The following is a 15,432-nucleotide window of genomic DNA, read 5'->3' as shown; positions in this document are numbered from 1 at the left end:
TAGCTTCCGCATCAAGTTATTATTCTCATGTGTTTTATTAACCTTTTCATATCATAGATCCTTTTTTCGATAGTGATAATTGAAATAAATCAATCTAGGGGAAAATTCTGCCTAGAAGCATTAAGTTCATTAATAAATCATAACTTGAATAAGGAAAAATAAATCTAATTGCATAAATTGGAAAAGAGATTAAGCTACATCAAACCCCTAGTATAAGAAATTAGTTACTCATGGTACTTAAATAAAACTCAATAATACTTGATAAATATTTCATAATCAATAAAGATAATGAAAGAAATGAACAAGATTAAGAGTTTAGAAATAAGAACTAGTTTAATAATTGCTTGGATGGCTTCCTTGAACCTTTGCACAACTCTTCTATACTTAACTTCTAAAGAAAAACTATATACAAAGCTATGAAATGAGAGATGGGACAAGAGATGTAGAGTGGAATGTAATGTGTGGGATGGAATGGGATGCTTTGAGATGAACTCTCCTCTTCTTTATATAGACTTCTTTGGTATAGGATTCCATATGGTTTAATGATCAAAGTCTTCTTTTGTTAGGTTGTAAAGCTCTCTTTTAGGTCTCCATTATCTTTAATCATGACTCACCCATGTGCATAGAGTTGATCTTGGTTTGCATGTGAGGAAAGTTATCCAAAGTGAACTATGAAAATAGTAGGAATTAGTTGGCAACTTTTGACTTAAATTCAGGATTTCTTGCTTGGCACGGGCGTGCTGCCTGGCACGGTCTGGGGCGTGCTAGGCTCTGGAAGTCTAAGGCTCTCAGCATGGGCCATGTTGTTCAACACGGTCTAGGAAGGTATAGCCCGCATGGGCGTGCACATTGGCACGGCCTGGGGCGTGCAAGCCCCTGGAAGTCTGGAACATGTGTAGCACGGGCGTGCCTCAGCTGCACGGGCCAAGCTTCTATCTCCAGCGCGCGCACGAGCATGTGGCTTGGCACGGTCTGAGGCGTGCAAGCCCCTGGAAGTCTATGGCTGTTGTGGCACGGGTGTGCGGCTCAGCATGGGCTGGGGCGTGCGCGTCTCTGGATCTTTGCTTATTTTGCCTTGCACTTGGCACGGCCGTGCTGATCAGCACGGGCTGGAGCATGCTAAATATGTTTTGCCTTTATTTTTGTTCTTTTCTTGCATAATCCTACAATTTTCCTCCAAATCAAGTGAGTTGTGTTTCAAGGAAGCTTTTTAATAAAAATATAACAATATTATATAAAAACTAATTTAGATCGATAAAATACACTAGAATTCTTGGTGAAAATTAAAATAAAAACACTATAAAAATTGGTGCTATCATGAGTCTCCAAATTTCTCCACAATCCTCATATGGATCATCATATCGATATCTATCCTGGTGCCTCTGCCTCCACCTAGACTGTCATAAATAGGTCTAGCCGGGTTCCACACCCTCTAATAGGTAGCAATTCGTGTGACAAAACTACCCATCATGATGGCTCCCCTATCTGCGCGTGCCACTCGAGCCCATTTTTGTCCCAACCAGTAACCCACATTTAATAAGACCCCGTGTTTTATGGCCCATAGAAAATATAGCTCATTTCGCCCTAAAACTCCGTCACTTTCACTGCGGCCAAATATGGTACTGACAAAAAAATTGTGTATATACCTTAAAGCAGGACTTTTTAGTTTGGAGGCCTTAGAGATCCTAGGGTTATAACCGGTTTCTCTCATCAGTTCATTCCACCTATCGGAATCAAAAGAATCTATGGGTAGTTATGTAGCTGCATTCTCAGTGGGAAAATAAAAAATGTGACTCAATTCATCTATTGACAATTCAAAATCTCTACCCAGCAGACGAAACCGAACAAAATTTTGAACACATCCGATTGGAAATCTGATGATGGAAGAATAGGAGCTTAAAAATTCTAAGGTCAGAGGGGGATACACCGGATCCTTCATGTCAATAAAAGTTCCCCACCCTACACGCCTTAAAGGCTCAATCACCGCATCCTTAAGTCCAACTATTGATAAAGCATCAATGTCTATAAATTTATTTGGCAAAAGAGGGCGTGAGGAGAGTTTATGGTACCTTTCCAATTGCGCGGGAGAACTTGGCTCGAAAGGAGGAAGTGGGGGACTGTCAGATGGTGGGGATGCGGTGGAAGAGCGAGAGGAGCGGCGTCCAGCTGCTACAGATGAAGCAGGTCAGCTTCTTTTGTACATGGGAGGCATTATGATGCAAAATATTGAAGAAAGTGTGAGAAAAATGAAAGAAAATGAGAGAAAACGAGAGAAAATGAGAGAAAATGCAACTGGCGGCAAGGGCGTGCGCGCTGGATTCAGGGCGTGTTATTTAAATAGAATAGTGCGCACGAGCGTGTGGTTCAGCACGGTCTGGACCGTGCTTGCTCCTGGAAGTCCAGTTGATAGCGCGCACAAGCGTGCGGGATGGCACGGGCCAGGGCGTGCAAGCCTCTGGAGGTATTAGCGCAAGCGGGCACGGGCGTGTGACGCGGCATGGCTTGGGGTGTGCAAGCCTCTGGAGATATTAGCGCAAGCGGGCACGGGCGTGCGACGTGGCACGGCTTGGGGCGTGTGCGTCTTTGGAAGTATTAGCGCAAGCGGGCACGGGCGTACGACGCGGCACGGCTTGGGGCGTGCGCGTGTTTTTCCTGCAAGGCAAAGACTACTTACCTTGTACGGGCATGCCAATGGTTTTGCCAGGGGCGTGCGTTGTGGCACGGCGTGCTAAGTAGCACGGTTTCAGGCATGCACCCCTCTGATTCTCAATTTTCAAATTTTTCTTTGAGCACGGTTGTGCTCAATTTACACACCTAGGGCATGCTGCCTTTTTAACTCTTAGCTATCCCTGAAAATTGAATGAAACAAACAACAAACATATAAACAAAATAGAAATCAAAATTTGAATGGGTTGTCTCCCATAAGCACTTTTGTTTAACGTCGTTAAGTTCGACGGACTGAACCTGATCCAAGCTAAACAAGACTGATAGCGGTTTTAACGGGATCAAAATTTCCACCTTGGTAAACCTTTAAACGGTGAGCGTTAACCTTGAAGCTTCGATCACCATCCATTATCTCAACTGCTCCATGTGGGAAAATTTCTTTAATCGTGAATGGGCCGGACCATCTTGAGCGCAATTTTCCGAGAAACAGGCGGAGTCTAGAGTTGTAGAGTAATACATGTTGGCCTACCCTTAGGTTCCGAAGGATGATACGCTTATCATGCCACTTTTTTGTGCGATCTTTATAGATTTTGGCATTTTCATAAGCGTGGAACCTCTTTTGACCAGCTTCCTTGGTATCAAAGTTGAGGAATTGGATTGCCTAATATGCTTTGTGTTCAAGCTCGACAGGGAGGTGACAAGCCTTACCGTATACCATTCGATATGGGGACATGCCAATTGGTGTTTTGAAGGCTGTTCTGTAGGCCCAAAGAGCATCATCGAGCTTTTTGGACCAGTCTTTCCTGGATTGTCCAACAGTTGTCTCCAAGATCTTCTTGATTTCTCGGTTCGTGACTTCTACTTGCCCACTCGTTTGAGGATGATATGGGGTACCTACACGGTGAGTAACACCATATCTGGAAAGTAGGGAGTCAAGGTACTTGTTACAGAAGTGCTTACCTCCGTCTGTGATTATTGCTCTCGGAATACCATGTCGTGTGAGGATATATTTCTTGATGAAGCTCATCACACTTTTGGAATCGTTATTGGGTAGGGCAACAGCTTCTGCCCATTTTGACACGTAGTCAACTGCTACTAGGATGTATTGGTTTGAGTATAATGATGGAAAAGGTCCCATGAAGTCCAGACCCCAAACATCGAAGATTTCAACTTCAAGTATGCTATTCAAGGGCATCTCATGTCTCTTCGAAATGTTACCTAACCTCTGACAGCGATCACAAAGGCGAACATAGTTAAAAGCATCTTTAAATAGATTAGGCCAATACAAACCGCTTTCCAAAATAAGTGCTGCTATTTTGTTTGCTCCAAAAATGCCCTCCACATTCCATTGAATGGCAGAATTTAAGGACACTTTCCATTTCACTTTTCGGTATACACCGCCGGAATAGCTGATCACTACAATATTTGAACAGAAAGGGCTCCTCCCAATAATAGTATTTGATATCATGGAAGAATTTTTTCTTTTGTTGATAAGAAAAGTTGGGAGGAGTGATTTTGCAAACAAGATAGTTAACTATATCAGCATACCAGGGGGTTTGAGTATTTACCATTAGCAAAAGTTGCTCATGGGGAAAGCTTTCATTGATTTGTAGCTTGGTTGTATCCTCTTCCCCCAACTCTAGCCTGGAAAGGTGGTCAACTACAAGATTCTCGATTCCCTTTTTGTCGCGAATTTTCAGATCAAATTCCTGCAATAAGAGAACCCAACGAATTAGTCTCGGTTTTGCATCTTTCTTTTCTAGCAAATATTTGATTGCTGAATGGTCTGTGTAGACTATTATTTTGGCTCCAATTAAATAGGCCCTGAATTTGTCAAAAGCAAAAACAATAGATAACAATTCTTTTTCAGTAGTTGCATAATTCAATTGTGCATCATTCAATGTGCGACTAGCATAGTAGATAACATGGAACTTCTTGTCCTTTCTTTGCCCAAGAACAGCTCCAACAGCATGATCACTAGCATCACACATAAGTTCAAAAGGAAGAGTCCAATCTGGTGTAGTGATGATAGGTGCTGAGATTAACTCCTTCTTTAACCTGTTAAAAGCATCAAAACACTCTTTGTCAAAGTTGAAAGGAACATCTTTAACTAATAAATTACAAAGAGGTTTTGTGATTTTTGAGAAGTCTTTGATAAACCTTCTGTAGAACCCCGCATGACCAAGAAAACTCCTTATCCCTTTCACTGAGTTAGGAGGAGGTAGTTTTTCAATTACCTCGATTTTGGCTTTGTCTACTTCAATTCCTTGTTGAGAGATCTTATGCCCTAAAACAATACCTTCACTAACCACAAAGTGACATTTTTCCCAATTCAACACAAGGTTAGTGTCTTCACAACGTTGCATTACTAAGGATAAATTATGAAGACATGCATCGAAAGAAGAACCAAATACAGAAAAGTCATCCATAAAGATCTCAATAGATTTCTCTACCATATCAGAAAATATGGACATCATGCATCTTTGGAAGGTTGCAAGAGCATTGCATAGTCCAAAGGGCATTCTCCTATAGGCAAAAGTGCCATAAGGACAAGTGAAAGTGGTCTTCTCTTGATCTTCAGGAGCAATAGGTATTTGAAAGTATCCTGAATAACCATCCAAGAAACAGTAGAAAGGATAACCTGTAAGTCTTTCAAGCATTTGATCAATGAAAGGTAAGGGAAAGTGGTCCTTACGTGTTGCTTTGTTCAATTTCCTGTAATCAATGCACACACGCCAACCAGTGACTGTTCTAGTGGGAATTAATTCATTGTTTTCATTAAAGATGACAGTCATACCTCCCTTCTTTGGCACAACTTGAACAGGACTCACCCAACTACTATCTGAGATTGGATAGATAATACCGGCATGCAGAAGTTTTATAATCTCAGCCTTCACTACCTCCTTCATGTTTGGATTCAATCGTCTTTGATGTTCGATTGAAGGTTTGTAGTCTTCTTCCATCAGGATTTTATGCATGCATATGCTCGGGCTTATTCCTTGTAAATCAGAAATTGACCACCCTATTGCTTTCTTGTGCTTTCGAAGAACCTGCAATAACCCTTCCTCTTGATCAAGCATTAAGTGAGAGGAAATAATAATAGGAAAAGAGCTGTTCTCTCCTAGAAATGCATGCTTCAAATGAGGAGGAAGCTGCATCAGTTCTTGTTTGGCCGGTGTATTTTCTTTTTCTTTTTCTTTTTCTTTTTCTTCTGTATTATTATTATTATCTACGCTATAAAGTGTTCTTTACACACATATCAATTACATCTATTTTAAAGCAATCATCGCAGTCCATAGGAAGTTTACAAGATTTTAACACATCGAAAACAACCTCTTCTTGACCAACTCTTAATGTCAGTTTCCCATCATGTACATCAATTAGAGCTCTTGCAGTTGCAAGAAAAGGTCTTCCAAGGATCAATGACCCCTCGCTGCCTTCATCAATGTCAAGGATGACAAAATCAACTGGAAAAATGAATTTTCCTACCTTGACTAGTACGTCCTCTACAATTCCCTTGGGGTATTTGATTGATCGGTCGGCCAATTGTAGAGACATTCTCGTTGGCTTGAGCTCTCCATACCTAGCATTTTAAAGACTTCATAAGACATCAGATTTATGCTAGCTCCTAGGTCAGCTAAAGCCTTTTCAAAATTTAAATTGCCAATATTACAAGGAATAGAAAAACTCCCTGGATCTTTAAGCTTTGATGGCAATTTATTTTGAATGATCGCACTGCATTCTTCAGTCAGTTTCACCATTCCTTGGTCATCAATCTTTCTTTTCTTGCTCAGGATTTCTTTTAAGAACTTCGCATAGCTGGGCATTTGAGCAAGAGCTTCAGCAAAAGGGATGTTTATTTGAAGCTTTTTGAAGACGTCCAGAAATTTCATGAAGCTTTGGTCATCCTGCGTCTTTTTCAACCTTTGTGGAAATGGAACGGGTAGAACGTACAGTTTCACTTCTTCCCTCTCCACCAGATCAATGATAGGCGCCTTTCTCTCTTCTTCTTTCTCCTTCTCCTTTCTGGGCTTGTCTTCCAATTCTTTACCACTCCTCAAGGTTATGGCTTGTACCTGTTCTTTAGGATTTTTCTCAGTGTTACTAGGTAACGTACCTTGAGGTCTAGCTGCCATCATGTTTGCAAACTGTCCCATTTGGATCTCCAGGTTTCTTATCGCAGCTTGTTGGATTTTGTTGTGTTCTCTTGTTTCATTCATGAAATCCATGTGCGATTTCGAGAGGGCAGTGAGGAGATCATCATGAGATTTTTTTTCTCAGGAGGCAAGAAACCTGGTGGTGATTTTAAAGTGTTGTTAGAATTACCATATGAAAGATTTGGATGATTTCTCAACCTGTTATAGTAAGGATTCGAATATGGGTAATTCCTTCTCTGTTGGTTCATAACATAGTTTACTTGCTCCAAAGTTTGTGGATTTGCAGAATCTAACATGCATTCTCCAACCCCATGCGGTTCGTTGCATCTGTCACAAGTTTGAAAGATGGAGTTTACAGATTTAGTGGTTAGCAAGTCTAACTTTCTTACCATGTTGTCAACCTTTGCATTTAGTGCTGTGATGGCATCAATTTCATAGATTCCAGCAGTCTTTCTTCTTTCAGAGCTGCTTTGATAATGGCTATTGCTTGCCATTTCTTCTATTAAATCATATGCCTCATCGATCTCTTTTCTCTCAAATGATCCTCCTGCAGCTGCATCCAAAGTAATTTTAATATTAGGTGACAATGAATTATAGAAAGTTTGGACTTGTAGCCATTTGGGCAAACTATGGTGAGGACATTTTCTCAACAAATCTTTAAATCTTTCCCAAGCTTCAAACAAGCTTTCTTGATCATGATGAACAAAAGTCATGATCTCATTTTTTAGTTTGGTAGTTTTAGAAGATGGAAAGAATTTTGCCAAAAATTTCTGGGTTAATTCTTCCCAAGTTGTAAAACTTCCAGCTGGGCAAGATTGTAACCATGATCGTGCTTTGTCCGTTAGAGTGAAAGGAAAAAGTCTTAATTTAATAGTATCTTCAGAAACACCATTTTGTTTAAAGGTATCACAAATTTCCAAAAAATTAGTGATGTGAGCATTAGGATCTTCATTAGGGAGTCCTCCATATTGAATAGATGTGGACAGCATTTGGATAATTGCTGGTTTGATTTCGAAATTATTTGCTTCCACTCTTGGCCTAGTGATGCTGGAGGTAGCTCCATTGAGAGAGGGCGTGGTGTAGTCTGGCAATGTGCGGACATTTTGTTGTTGTATGATTTGAGGATTTACAGCCAGAGGTATGTTCGGAAGTTGAGGATTAATTCCGTCCATGTTTGATTGTTGTTCGGATCTATTCTCTTGTGCTCTCCTTGCTGCGTTGTTTCTTCTGCAGGTTTTTTCAATTTCTGGATCAAAGATCAGAGGTTCTGTTCTTCCAGATCTCCTTTGCATAAAACCTGAGATAGTCTTCAGAGAAACCAAATGAATAAAACAAATAAATAAGTAAATGTCCAAATTAATAACAAGATAATTCGTATTGATATTGGTTTTGCCAGTCCCCGGCAACGGCTCCAAAAACTTGACAGCTTATTTCGCAAGTGTACGAATCGCTACAAGTAATATATGAATGAGTAAGATATCGTTCCCACGAGTATTGTAATCCAAGTACCAAAATTGTGGTATCTTGTTATTATTTAAATGATAATTAAGAGATTTGTTGTATAAAAGTAAAATAAACAAAAATCAGGTAAACAAAAGTTGATTAAAAGGAATCAAGGGGTTGAAACTACTAGGGGTTTTGATTTCACTTAATTCTTTCCAATTTATTTCATTAGTTCATTAATCAATTTAATTATTCAAGTAAGGGAAACAACTCTAAATTCACTAACAAGCTCTTCCAATGTATTACTAGTTATTTTTATCCCATTTAATTACCTATCTTCCAATAGCGAAATCAAATATGAATTAAATCATTAAGTTATGTAGTTATTTAAGAATTTACAATTTAAGTTTGATAAATTGTAAAAACCCCCCATGAGTCAAACCATATAGGTTCCGCATCAAGTTATTATTCTCATGTGTTTTATTAACTCTTTTCATATCAAAGATCCTTCTTCTGATAGTGATAATTGAAATAATTCAATCTAGGGGAAAATTCTGTCTAGAAGCATTAAGTTCATTAATAAATCATAACTTGAATAAGGAAAAATAAATCTAATTGCATAAATTGGAAAAGAAATTAAGCTACATTAAACCCCCTAGTATGAGAATTTAGTTACACATAGTACTTAAATAAAACTCAACAATACTTGATAAATATTCCATAATCAATAAAGATAATGAAAGAAATAAACAAGATTAAGAGTTTAGAAATAAGAACTAGTGATAGGTTGCTTGGATGGCTTCCTTGAAACACTTGACAACTCTTGAATGCCTAACTTCTAAAAGAGAAACTATATACAAGCTATGAGAGGGAGAATAGATGTAAAGTGTAATGTAATGTGTGTGATGGGATGATTTGAGATAAACTCTCCTCTTCTTTATATAGACTTCTTTGGTATAGGATTCCATATGGTTTAATGATCAAAGTCTTCTTTTGTTTGGTTGTAAAGCTCTCTTTTAGGTCTCCATTTTCTTTAATCATGACTCACCCATGTTCATAGAGTTGATCTTGGTTTGCATGTGAGGAAAGTTGTCCAAAGTGAGCTATGAAAATAGTAGGAATTAGTTGGCAACTTTTGACTCAAATTCAGGATTTCTTGCTTGGCACGGGCGTGCTGCCTGGCACGGTCTAGGGCGTGCCAGGCTCTGGAAGTCTAAGGCTCTCAGCATGGGCCGTGTTGTTCAGCACGGTCTGGAAGGTATAGCGCGCACGGGCGTGCACATTGGCACGGCCTGGGGCGTGCAAGCCCCTGGAAGTCTGGAACATGTGTAGCACGGGCGTGCTTCAGCTGCACGGGCCAAGCTTCTATCTCCAGTGCGCACACGGGTGTGTGCCTTGGCACGGTCTGAGGCGTGCAAGCCCCTGGAAGTCTATGGCTGTTGTGGCATGGGCGTGCTGCTCAACATGGGCTGGGGCGTGCGCGTCTCTGGATCTCTGCCTATTTTGCCTTGCATTTGGCACGGCCGTGCTGATCAGCACGGGCTGGAGCGTGCTAAATATGTTTTGCCTTTATTTTTGTTCTTTTCTTGCATAATCCTACAATTTTCCTCCAAATCAAGTGAGTTGTATTTCAAGGAAGCTTTTTAATAAAAATATAACAATATTATATAAAAACTAATTTAGATAGATAAAATATACTAGAATTCTTAGTGAAAATTAAAATAAAAACACTATAAAAATTAGTGCTATCATTTACTTTTCAAGTAAATTAAATATCATATGCGTCATTCAATTTTTTGGCCAATCAATTCTATGTCTATGTTCTTCGATAGACAATACTCAAGATCCTCATTTTATCACAATATCAAGCACTATATCATATACAAAAATGTTGTCGACATTTATTTTTAAATTGGTTCAACCTTTGTCCAGAAATGACATATTTATTGAGATCTCATCATTTTCAATAATTTCAAGTACTTGAGTTTCTTCTGGAAATTTATTATTCATGTTAGGGACTTCTTCCACACATTGCTCTCTAAAGCTTGACCATCTTAAATATTTGCTTTTTTTTTTTCCAATGATTTTTATCTTTGGAACCAATTAGTCTATCATGCTTCAGGCGTGTCTTAGACTCATTAGCATAGGTAATTTATCCTTCAGGGACTTTAATTCTAATAGGAGCAATTTACAGCTAGTATTTGAGATTTAATTATCTTCTTTTGGATCAGTAAATATATCTGACAACTAATTTACAATATTTTACAAATGAATTATCTTTTAAAGTTTTAAATTCACATTACCTTGTATGAGGTTCAACATATAATATGATGATTCTTTCCAATCAATTATTCTTCTAACTGATTATTTTCTCCCCCTAATGTTGGGATCCATAATAATTAACAAATTTGGCATAAAAAACTTTCTTATTTGAAAGTTCCAAATATTTAATATAGATTATACCCGACATATACTTTCAACCTTCTTTTGAGGACTCATTTTAGTGCGTTTTGGTGGAACAATTAAAACATACTACAAGAAATATGAGATATTATAACCAAATTCGTTGTGACAAAATTAATTATGTCACACAAGATGCTCATATTGTGATAAAAATAAATCTAGTCATTTTAGGCATGAAAAGAGTGTTAAGTAGTGAACAATTAAATTTTTGTCAGATCATTTTGCCACAAAAGAGGGTGGCACAAAGCGGATAATGACAAAAAATATTTTTGTCACTATATTTTTAGCATCATTCTTAGTCATTTGTTATGACCAAAAAAATAGTCATTAGTATTTTTTGTCACAATAAATATTTTTGTTATCATGACGAAATAAATTTTTTATCATTATTATCAAAATTAAAAGCAATTGTCACAAATAAGTTTATCACAATAAATTTTTATATATTATGACGAAAATTTTGTTACTTCAAGAAGATATCATATAAATAATATAAAAAATTTTTATATTGAATAATTTTTCAAATAATTGCTTCAAGCGTGAAACTATTATATAGTTAAAATTTATTTTAGTTACAAAAATGATTACAACTTAATAATTCAAAATTTCAAAATAGTATGTTATTAGTTTTTTTTTTTTTTTTTACCTTTTAAATAGGTAGTAATAATTGGTAATATTTCTATATTAATAAGACAGTTGGAAATGTAGCATTAGATTGAAGTAACATAAGGAATAGTAAAATAATACACACAAATTATAATTTAATTATTAAAACAAAAATAATGTGATATTAAATATAAAATTAAGTCTCTAGTGAAAAAAATAAAATAAAATAGTCAAATAATGTGATGTTTTATAGCCAAATATTAACTTAAAAACCCTCACCAATTTTTTTATTTCTGTACAACTAACCGTCGCCTCCTTCACTCTCTTTTATCTCCGTGACTTGTTTCGCCATCGTATCTACCTTTCACAGCATTTGCCTTCACCATCCTTCACTACTTGCCCCTGTTCAATTCCTTGATGTCTACCTCCACCGCATTAATTCACTACTTCTTTATTGTTTCTAGTATCATCACAGATTGGGAGCAGGTACAAGTTTTATTGTTCTTTATTTTTTGTTTTTCTTTTTTTGGCTAAATGAGTTTCTCATTGTTTTCTTTTTTCTATTGCAGGAACATGATCAAGAAAAAAAATAGAAAACAAAAAGTAAACTGATTCGCCAATGGAATTTTAGAGAAGATGGAGAAGGTGGTTCCAACAAATCTACCATCGTGGCCTCATTATAAGTAGGATTATATTTTTTTAATTAATTGTAACTTTTTATCTTTTATTATATTTTTGTTAGTTGTAGACTTAAATTATAGAATTTGTACATAATTTCTTGATCACTCATTTCAATGTAAATAAATTGTTTTTAGTATATGAATGCAATTTAATTTTTTATTTTATTTCTATTTATTTGAGTCTCCGTGAATTATCCCTTTTAATATTGTAATGATATTTTCTTTTTTAAACTTAATGATAAAATTTCCTAAAATAAATGAGTCCAGAAAATAATATAAATTTATAGTGACAATTAATTCATTTAAAGTGTATCATAACAAGTAATAAATATTTTCACAATATATTATATCAACAAAATAATTTATCACTATTCATATTAAGACAAAAGAATTTTATCACAATTTATTATTTTGATAAATTTTTATTTGACACCAAATAAAGTTTAGTCACAAAAAAATTTATTTTCTAGTGCTAAGCATCACTAGTTGTGACAAAATAATATTTTATTATAACAAACATTTGGTCATAATAGGTTAGTCCAGATGACAAATTCACTTGTCACGATAATTTATTCATATTGTAACGAAATATGATTTTGTCATAACAGAATTATTAAGACAAGCTTATTGTAACAAACTTGATGACAAACTAAGTTGGTCACAAGTATTATATTATGACAAAATGAGTAATTATTATGACAAATTAATTTGTTTTAATAAACCCAATTTCTTATACTGCACATTTTGAAAACTCCTTAATAGGTAATGTTTGATTTCTGATTCAAAAATCAATTATAAAGGGGAGAACTTATATAACTTATTAGCTTGATACGAGTAAGTGTTATTAAATTTAATAGCATGTCCCTATAAAAATAGAGAGCTTCATTCTCATAATAATCCTTGTAATATATAATTGCAATTATTTAACAATTAATTATACTAAATCATTTTGAGTATAAACTAAAAGCAACAACGGGTTGTCCTATAATTATTTCAATTATTACATACCATAATCATTAAAGGTTGACAAGTAAATTCACCATCATTCTCAAGAGAAATTGTCTTAATAGCATAATCTGGAAATTATATTCTTCATCAAATTATTTGCGCAAATAATCATGCAAACTTTTAGTTGCATGTTGATAATAATCTTTGCAAACTTCAAGTTGCAAGTTAATAATAATCATAAAACTATCTTTTTGAATGCATCCATACAATATCCAAATAATCCACATAATGGATGATTGATCAATAATTTTACTTTATATATTTCAGAAAATGCACGCAGTTCAATTTAAACTTTTGATGGTTGCTCAATAATTAATTTGATTTGAGAATAAACTAAGCATGCAAAATTCATTAGATTTGAAGAAATTTCTGGTTCTTCAAGAAACATCCATATACAGATTTAAATTTTTTTCTTTTTTGCATCATTATTGACCGATATGGTCCAAACTAATCATGTCAAATAATAAAAGTACTTGGATTTGTAAATTTCTGGTTTACAATCATATTTATTTCAATTAATATCTCTATATTATATACATTTAATGAATATTCTTTGAAATAATGCATTATGCGTAAGATCCATTCCTCTAAATAGTAACACTTGTTCTTCTAGAGCATTTAAAAATTCTTTTACTACTAAAGTCAAATTTGCCTTTCAATATTTTGGTGTACAATAAGTATATAAGCAATATCCATATATGCCACATTATTTGTACCACTTCTGATGGTAAAATTTATTCTTAATTATGTGGCCATCATAATTGCTAAGATCATTACTTCAACTGTGATCTTACTAATATTTTTAGCAATAAGTATATCTTTTTTATTGTTCATGTCCACACCCAAAATCATATATTATTGCTTTCACTTCAGGGAATGCATCAAATCTAGTTGGGTGGATTTCAATACTCTCGTGTCTAGTATTATGTGTCATTGCATTTACTTCAGGGAATGCATCAAATCTAGTTGGGTGGATTTCAATATTCTCGTGTCTAGTATTATGTGTCATTGCATTCACTTCAGGGAATAGAGAAAATATAGCTGGGCAAGCTTCATGATATTTATAAGGAGCTTTTTATTTTGCTCAATGATAAAAGGACATGAAATAAATCCAAAGTTTCTCTTAAAATTTTTTCTCTCAATATGCTACTTCAGGAGCATATCCGAGGTATAAATATCATTGATAATTCTAGATCAATGATTAATATCATTCCAAACATAATAATGACAATATATTAATTATATTTAAAAATAAATCAATTGATTCTCAAAATTGATAGCACATGAATAATTCATGACATATAATTTTTTCCGTAATATAAAAGGGCTATAATTTGGCATAGTAATGAGGGGAGGACCTTATGCTCGCAAGCCCAAATCTGCATCATAAATAATCCAGAAAATAGTGAATAAGAAGAAGAGCAAGAATAAAAGCAGAAAACAAATAATAACCGGAAGATGAAATTTTATACCCCGATGGCCTGCTTGTAGCTGACTTTTAAATATGCTCATCGGATGCACAAGTCCATACCATAATACAGATAAGACAGGGCGACAGCTCCCTAGTTGAACTGCCTAGTGGCATCAAGTCCGCGTCGTTACCATGGTTAGTGAATAAAGTAGTCCATAGCAGATAGAATATATAGGCTCGAGCCGCCACATCCTTGTCCATCTTGGCCACCCTGTCACGCCTTGACTCTAATCACTAGAGGAATTGTCCGCTTTAGTGTAATCCACGGACGCTCTACACCTCAGTGTAGTCCCCGCACGCCCTACCCGCACGGTTTTGTCCCGCAGGTGAAATGGGAAACTTCCCAGGAGGTCACCCATCCTGAGATTTCTATTAAGCAAGCACGCTTAACCCTGGAGTTCTTCCAACTCTCTAGCCATTACACCAAAAGGCGTCTCTAATGATTAGTTTTCCCTTTTCGATATATGATTCGATTCATTCCTCTGTCCCGCATTCCACTACCCTAGCTAGCCTGCCATCCTAGAAGCTAGCCAGGAACTTCGCTCTACCCGTCCTCTTAGGATTGTTTTGCCTGGTCGGGATATCACAAACCTGCTTTTGGGGCATCTCCTGATAATGAGGATATATACTCTCACACTTGACCCTCTGGTTGGAGATAGTAGGCTCCATGCCAATAGCAGTTCGGAGACTCGCTCTCAGGCCTCCTTAGGAACTATATGACTTATATAATTTAAATATTAAGAATTCACATTCTAATTTAAAGATTTTCTTTTTTTTTTATTATTATTGTAACAAGAAATTCTGTCACTTTATCGATACCTCCAATTTTGAGTTTACATTATTTGATTTAAAATGGTAGGTGAATGCAACTTCCAATATGACTCTTGTGGCACTCGGTGTTCTCAAATTGAAATGTTAATTAGTTAAATTGAATATCATT

At 35.9% G+C, this 15,432-nt stretch overlaps 1 non-coding gene and 1 pseudogene across 1 annotated transcript; one reads left to right on the top strand and one right to left on the bottom strand.

Moving 5' to 3' along the window:
- LOC149499220 (uncharacterized) overlaps positions 1-6,491 on the bottom strand; it is a 31,735-nt pseudogene extending 25,244 nt beyond the window's left edge.
- A 954-nt stretch (positions 6,492-7,445) lies between these two features.
- LOC149499219 (small nucleolar RNA R71) lies at positions 7,446-7,552 on the top strand. The gene has a single exon (XR_016319166.1). It is a non-coding gene; the product is annotated as a small nucleolar RNA R71 (small nucleolar RNA).
- The last annotated feature ends 7,880 nt before the right edge of the window (positions 7,553-15,432 follow it).

This window comes from Jatropha curcas, chromosome 1, assembly GCF_041381405.1.
Source record: "Jatropha curcas cultivar XTBG-Jc1 chromosome 1, XTBG_Jcur_1.0, whole genome shotgun sequence".
NCBI lineage: Eukaryota > Viridiplantae > Streptophyta > Magnoliopsida > Malpighiales > Euphorbiaceae > Jatropha > Jatropha curcas.
The sequence above is the reverse complement of the archived record's forward strand: the minus strand, read 5'-3'. Positions and strand labels throughout refer to the sequence as shown.